Below are 5,923 nucleotides of genomic sequence, written 5' to 3'. Positions count from 1 at the left end.
CCACCAGATTCCCATAGCCATGGCAGTCTCCACGATGTTGGCCGACATTGGAGAATCAATCGGTCGCAACAGCGTACATCGGGAGTCTCACTCCATCGGATCACTTGTGGCCTAGCCACGTATACATATCACAGGTTGTGACCCCTGCCACGCCTAACAGCCGATCGTCGACCCAAAGGTTCTCTAGCTAGAGCTCACTTGTGCATGAGGGTCACACTTAACCGAAGTGATAGTCGGCCTACTCTTGATGCACTTGGTTTGTCAAAACCATTTTCAAAAGATCAAATCGAGGTTTCCAAGTCTTTTGCTTAAAACCATTTGAAAACAAGGTTCAATAACCTTTCAAATTACTTTTCACATAAAAAGGCATGGTGTATTCTCTTATACAAAGATCGGACTAAAACCGGTCCTCAAAACTTGCATTTTAAATCATTTAACAATTGCATTTAACTATGCATATCACACAAAAGATACAAGGCGTAAATTTTGAATGCAAAATAGTATAAAAGGCTTGTTTCCCAATTCTTAAAACACTTTACGTATATAGCTCATCTATAGATATATATGCAAAACAATTTTCAAAACAACTTGCACCCACAATTTCCTACGAGTTCTACCGGCTTATGCTTTCCACAATAACACTGTATAAATCATTGTAAATCCATTTAGAAATCGCCTATCGAGGCTAACAGCTCATGCTTTCCACAATTGCATTTAATGAAATCCGGCAACGTTTATAAAACGTATAACATTATATAGCTATGGAAATTTTGAAATAGGCACCCCTCACTCACCTTACAATAGTGGGATGCTTCGTCGTTATTGATTCGGGTGCATATCTCACTATTTCTACTTGCTGGTCACTCATTACCTCACCCGATCGCCACCACGGCAAACTTTCCTAGCAACAAATTAAACTCAATACATTTAGTGTATATCATTTCCACTTCTCTTTCTCATTCAATCATGAATCCTCATTCTACTAACTTGCATCTTGACACATTTTTGCTAAGGTTCCTCATATCCTTTGCTTGTGTAATTCTTTAGATTATAAGTATCAGCAACTTGTTTATAACGTTAGCACACATATTTATCCTTTCCAATGGTATCTATCAAGTTCAACTATCATTTTCAAACCGATAACCTCACATATGGCAGCAATCATAAATCTAATTTCATCAAGCATTTCCTAAGTTTACATGCGCCACAATTTACATTCATATGCTGCCCACACTTGCACAATTATTTCCTCATAATATTCAACTAACCATAGACTTTAAAACATAGTGTTAAGCTTACCGCTTTCCTTTTCCACTTTGAGTCCATCATGTACCCACGGGTTTGTTGGCTTGTATGTCATCAATTTTTCTCCAATCAAGCCAATCTTTGCTGCCACAAGACATTTCTCTTAGTCACTAACTCATTTTCAAAGATTACTCAAGCTAAAATCAAGGGCCCTTATCTTTCCTTGCTTGAATCACCAAAACCAAGCTTTTTCTTCCTTTCTCTCTTTTTCTTTCTCCTTTCTTTCTTTCCTTTTTCGTTTTTTTCTTTTCTTTATCCTTTCTTCCAACTGATCTCATCTATTTTCTTTCCAAAAGTACGATTTTTCTTGCAAAACAAAGCCATTTTTCTTTTCAAATGCATGGTGGCAATGTGAAAATGGCGTGGATGCATGGAAGAGGAGAAGAAAATATCTTGTGGCTAGAGATAAGAACCTGCCATGCTAATGGAAAAATTACCATTTTGCCCTCCAAGGTTTTCACCCTTTTTAATTGTATCCTCCCACAATGTCACAACCCGGAACTCCCATCGAGCCCGTGACAACCGCCGTGACGTCCCGATAAGCACTCATTACCCTGAATGCCGATCGAAACCCCGCAAGGCTTAGCATCAGCTTCTGCATCTCCCCAGTGAGTGACAGTTATTAAATCTCACATTTCAAAAAAAATCATAAGTCATTTCCAAATCAAAACAATAAAATATTACTTTCTGGTTCACCGGAGCATTTTTGTCATTTTTCTTCGAAAATACCAAAACTCGCCAAAAACATGGTGTAAAAGCTAAATATATTCATACATATTTTAAATTAAATAACTGAAGAATAAAATTACTTTTACAGTGACACGTGGTTCCCCAACTGACTAAGAAGATGTAGGGCTACGAACCCTTACTTTCTAAGATGCAACTCCGAGATTAATTCTCGTCTTAATCAACTATCAACAAATTGTCCTGAGCCTGAAAAATGTATAGGAAGAAGGGGTGAGATTATAAAATCTCAGTGAGTAGACAGACATCATCAAAATAATCTAAAGCCGAGTGATAGGAGACAATTAAAATAATTCATCCCAACCCATATAAATAATTGCATTTCATCCAATTACTCAACATGGCTTATACACTTTTCAAAAACTTGGCCCTTACCAAAAATCCATTCTCGGGGATATCCCGCGGAGGCATCTTACCGATACCACCAAGGCTGTTTATTGTCACACACACAAACACATTTCACCTCTAACAACACAGCCGTTCCTTGGCGTTGGCTGAGTCCCAATTTCACGTGGTGGCCAACGTGAAGTGTACTCAAATCCTACCTCGAGAGTTATTCTACGCGCCTCTCCAATCAAGGTAAGCTAAATATATGGGAACCGTGCCCCTCTAATTAGGCTGACCCACGGAACCCCCATCACTGCTGTGCCCACTTTATACTCCACCAACCAATAAAATCACAATAGTATGACATGGCTTACTTAACACATTCAAGGCAAATTAAAGCAGTTCACAAATTCTTGAAATCATAAAAATAACCAGTCATACCCACATTTATCATAAGCCATTTAATGTAAAATCATGGATAAACAACAGAATCATAGTATAGGTCTCCAATTACTCTATTTTTGAAATCATTATTAAATTTTCAAAAATTTTATAAAATTATCTTATAAAATCTCATTTTCCCATAAAACACAATAATTTTCCAATTAAACTATTTTTCCATAAAATCACACCATTAAATAAATCTACTCTAGATAATTAAGACGATAGTAAGTTTACTCACTGTTCTAGGAGTCGATATACTCCTATTTTCAGTCCGCGGGTACAATCGTTTACCTGTATCTAATGGCTCACCACCTAACCATAATCCATGGCACATATTTCAATTAAATTGTGTCTAACAGTCATAGGCTATTTCAGGCTCGATATATATGCATGATATGAAATGAAAAATGCATAGGTAGCCATCTAGACCCGGTATTGACCTAAGTCGATTTTTCATCCAATAAATTGGCCAATGCGTCCAATTTCACTCCAACTTTCTCCATTTCTTTTCCAATCCCTCAATTCACCAAGCACAACTAATTAACACACAATTAGGCAAATTTATCTTCACTTTTCTTCTTGGAACTTTCGGCCATTGAAGGTTCATGGGGAAAATGGATTCTTTTCTTATTGTTTTGTTTCTAAACATGTTTAACTAACTCTAAACACCAACATAACTCAAAATCAAACAATTCCAACATCTTTCTCTCTCCATACCCATTTTGACCAGCCATAATTTCATCATGAAAACATGTAATTTAACCATGGAAATTAAGGAAAAATGCATGGGTAAGGTAAATCACTAGCAAAATCAAAGAAATTTTACCTTTGCTTGATCAAATCCTTGAATTCCAACACTTTCTCTTTGATTTTTCCCACCTAGGGTTTGTTCTTCCTTGGTTTCTCTTCTCTTCTGGTTTGGCTGATCACTATGGGAGAAATGGGCTGATTTTTTTCCCTTTTATAAAGAAATAATAAAATAATAAAAACATGACACATGGCATTTCCTTATTGGCTCAAATTTTAAATATTTGACTTTTAATTCTTTAATTCTCCACCACACATTTCTCATGTTTATCCATTTCCATGATGAATAAAATCCCTTGGTCTTGACAAGTGTCGGGGGTGAAAATTTACCGATTTGCCCCCGGGGTGGCAAAATTACCATTTCACCCTTATACTCCAAATTATACCGAAATTAAAATTTTTCACTTCTAAACTTCAAATCATACTCCAATACTTAAATCATACTCCAATAAGTCAAATGGACCAAAAAAATCTTTTCTAAAAATTTCCATTTTGTCCCCAAGTAGCAAATGACCATTTTGCCCCTAGATAGTGAAAATTTCGGTTTGACTCCAAATTGATCCTCGAACTCTGAATTACCATTTTGAGTCATCCCTGAACTGTGAAACTCTTAATTTCACCTTAAAATTCCTATTTGAACTAGTTCAAGGCTTAATCGACTTAATGATACCATTAGGGGCAATATCGTCTTTTAACGATTTCTCAAACTTCCTAAATATGTAACCATTCTATTGAGCATGTAAATGATGTCGTAATTATTTTATAGAACAGGGTTTGACAACACTACCCCCCTTAAAATAAAATTTTGTCCTTAAAATTTCACTTATCAAATTCAAAAAAAATGTGGGGTATTTTCTTCCATTATTTCCACATACTTCTTGTTTATCTCACAGGTATAAAATATCAATCTTCTTAATCATATTAATCCATGTCGTACAGCTTAACCATGCTATAGATCATATTTCCTTGATATTATCTCCTTGACTATTTCCCAAAGTCTCTTATGTTCACATAGTTCAATTTCTGATAAAATTTCTTATCATTATACTACCTACATCACTCATCATATATTAAGTTTGAATCTTAATTCACTAAAAATCATTCTTCATTTTAGTTGTTCACAATATGAACCCCACATATGTGTATATGCCTTATAATCCAATTTATGCTTCCAAGATCTACCTTGATTTGATCATTGAATACGATGCAGTATCACAATTCCTCAGAGTCATCCCTTTGTCCTCAATCATCTTTCATGCCTCTATATTGCTTTTTATCCCATCCTCATACTTATGTGACATGTCAATCATGCGTCTAACTTGACTGTATAGCCATTTGCTCCTTAAGCTTTAATGTTTTCTCATTGCTAAAAGTCTTTCAAATTTATCACATCAGAGTATTCATAAGGTGGATACATATCCATATTTTATAGTTCAAGGTCTAACGCAGCGAACACTGCCTCATCATTAAAGTTCTACCCGTATCTATTGATCATAGCTCCCTTGCACACTTACCTATACATTCCTGGGTTACCTACAAGCCACTCATGGCCATCCAACTTTTGCCCTCTTATAGTAAGTCAAACTAATATATTCTCTTATGCTTTTCCATACGCTTCCTTAATAAAGTTCCACTCTTTCATACGACTATAACATCATTCTTCCTTATCCAATTTACAAATTGTACTTGAAATTGCAAGACTTAAAACTAGATTCTCCTCAAGTACTTTTCAATATTAATACTAATATCACTCTCAGCTTATAGCTTCCTTTTTATAATCATAAAACTTAATGCTTGTTTTTACAAGATCCACGGCAGAACTTCTCTTGAGTATTTCCTTAGGGATATCTATCTTAAACTTATGTCTCACAACATGTGATCACTTAACCCATAACTTAGCCATTTATGTGGCATTTTCTTCGGGGCCCACCCATGTGGCCTCCCCATCCGAGGCCTACTCCAAGGTATTGTTATATCTATATCGATCCCTTTGGCTTCTCGGCCCTACAGAACCGTATACACCAAGTATCGAATCCCAAACCTTTTACTTCCCCCGAAGGGAACGCCTTTAACCATTTCAGCTTTAACTCATTCATATCGATACCTTTCAAAACCTTAAAACTCCAATTACCAAAACTTAGAATCAAGTTCAATGACCTTAGGTCAACTCGTGAATTCAACTTCACATCTGTCTCATTTTATTCATTCGTCCTAGATATGAAGTGTTCTTAGCACCGCGGCACGGTGGCTATTGGAGTTTACTTGATCAATGTTATTCATCTATATTTAAGGTTAC

Source organism: Theobroma cacao, chromosome 5, assembly GCF_000208745.1.
Source record: "Theobroma cacao cultivar B97-61/B2 chromosome 5, Criollo_cocoa_genome_V2, whole genome shotgun sequence".
NCBI classification, from domain to species: Eukaryota; Viridiplantae; Streptophyta; class Magnoliopsida; order Malvales; family Malvaceae; genus Theobroma; species Theobroma cacao.
The sequence above is the reverse complement of the archived record's forward strand: the minus strand, read 5'-3'. Positions refer to the sequence as shown.